The sequence below is a fragment of the Sitodiplosis mosellana genome, unplaced genomic scaffold, assembly GCF_009176505.1.
Source record: "Sitodiplosis mosellana isolate CC-2019 unplaced genomic scaffold, AAFC_SMos_1.0 Smas_scaffold_6166, whole genome shotgun sequence".
NCBI classification, from domain to species: Eukaryota; Metazoa; Arthropoda; class Insecta; order Diptera; family Cecidomyiidae; genus Sitodiplosis; species Sitodiplosis mosellana.
The window spans coordinates 1,726,564-1,729,185 of record NW_022601407.1 but is presented as its reverse complement, the minus strand read 5'-3'; positions in this window follow the sequence as shown (position 1 = coordinate 1,729,185).

Genomic DNA, 2,622 nt, shown 5'->3' with positions numbered 1-2,622 from the left:
TGGAAACAAGCTTTTATATGGCAATTCTTCGATGCGGAGAAATAAAAAATTGGTGGGATTTTAATGAACAGGTGGGATAACACACCATTCAAAATACAAAAAAAGCAAAAATGAAACATGAAAAAAAACACAACATAACACTCGGTTTCACTATGGATCGTTACGACTCTGTGTTGCTGTCGCTTGATGGTGCTATGTCGCATTCGATGGGCCACCGTATTACACTTCCACATACCGCATATCGTCGAGCCAACGCATAACACATACAATTGTGAAAAGGAAAGAAAAAAGCAGCAGCAACAACAACAACAACAACAGCAGCTAACAACGGCAACGTCAGCAAGCAACAACTCCTTTTCTCCTCCGAAATGTATGTATGAAGGTGATAGAATCACTTTTGTGGTAACCAATTTGAATATGTTCAACTTTTGTCACACTACTATACGATTGCTCCAATGCATTCATGAGCCTCTAAAAAGAGATGGGCAAAGGTGTAATAATCGATTGAGTTGATTGATTTTTTTTCTTTCTTTTTCTGTTACTTTTTCTTCAATTTGGGTATTTTCTCTTCTCCTTTTCTTTCTCGTCGTTGCAATATTCATTTGTTGACGAAATAAATTTAAGGAAAGGAGTGCCGAAACTGTCGTCCGTCGGATTGCAAGAGATTGACATCTACGAAAATTCAAAAACTGCATGCAAACGATTACACTTTAAACATGTTGTCAAAGCATTTTGTGACGAAATTCGTCTATGTTTATGACATTTTGTATGGCAAATTCGGAGATTCCGATGAATCAGGTTTAACATATTTTATCAGGTCATTTCCAAGATATTCAAATTATATCGTTCGTATCGATGATTATTATTAAAGAAAGATTCTTCGCTTCCTAATTCACCCGTGAGCAGGCAGGCAGGTGACATTGTCAATAAATTGATAAAGGAAAATCATCCATATTATAATGAATATGTGCGTTAATCATTGGAGCTCATAGCAAAGCTATGGAGAAACGGTAACTTAGCGATACACAATGTTTACCTGTGCGACAAGCGAAAAACGACATACTTCACGTTTCACAGGTGCAATCCATTATTTTTGCAGCTCAGGCTAGATAATATGCAATGACCGTTTCCATGTCAATTGAATTTGATGGATGGACGCTATTATCTGTTTATGATAATATAACGATGTCATTCATGTCTTAAATTCCATTTTATTGAACACAAAGAATGCACGCTTAGCTATTGAAATTGTGCGAATGACAAATAGGTCAACATCCCGGCACTGTCTATCTAATGGAGAGACACGAAACTTAAAAGAGTAAAAATAGAACATCATTCAACGATAATAGGAAAAATAGAAGAAATTAGTGAGTTTGGTTTGCCAATTTTAACGCTTATTGTTTACAAAATAGTCCCGTTAGGTCTTCCATAAGCGTTGTATTGACAGTGTTATACGCTCTGCAAACGATTTTACTAGAAATAATAGCACAATATTAGCACTTTTGCACCAAAACTAGAAAAATTAGAGGACATAAAGCAAAAAATATATATAAAATTGAGCGAGTTGATACTAATTTTTCTTTGTACGAATAGACATGTCATAACATCCCTGTTTAAAGTGCTCACTTTGATTAATTGAATACATGCCAAGTAAAAAGTCCTACAAGCGTACGGCGAATTTTTGCGCACATTAGCCGTGTCTTTTGTGTTTCAAACAAGGGGGAAACTACTACTACCGCGTAATTCATATAAATACAATCTAGTACAACACAAATTCTGAAAAATTCCAAAAAATTCTGCGCAATTCAAAGCAATTCCAATCAATTCCGATGTTCCTTAGTCAAATTTGGTGATGATCAACTTAAAATACCGCAAATATATATAGGGACATTTACCATTCATTTGAAGATTTTTACTTCCAGAACATATTTGACTTGGTTTGATCTACAAGACTCAATTCTAGCGCTGTTTTCTATTTTGAAAATATTTTATGTATCATATAGCCTTAACCTATTCGAAGTGAAATGAAAATGACGCCCTATCTGAAGTTATTTCGATAAGATTGAACATCTTTGCGCTTAAGCATTCCTTTGAGTTGCTAAATGACCCTATATTTGCAATTTTTGAAGTTGATCATCATCAAATTTGACTTAGAAACATCGGAATTGATTGGAATTGTTCTGAATTGCGCAGAATTGGTGTTGTACTAGATTGTATTAATATAAATTATGCGGTAGTAGTAGTTTCCCCCTTGGTTTCAAAACTCTATTTAATGTCCCGAAAAATGTTCTCATATCCGTTGGCACATTTTATCGGAATGAATAGATATTGAATATTCTACTACTGCACTCATGTGTTGTATATAAGTGCCATGGGTAGTTCTTGCTTTCTATTTCCCGACAAAGATAGTATAAAACCTTCGTTTGACAATGTGTCGATCAAACTCGTGAGTACGGGCTTCTCATTCTCGCGAGCACAAATGGACCGAATGGCAACCGATTCTTCGTCAAAACAAGATATAGAGTGAATACGACGGAAGACATTCAATTATCTCGAACAGACGTTAGTATTCGATTTTTGTGAAATATTCATTCATCCGTATGCAAACTGTGGAATGCTACT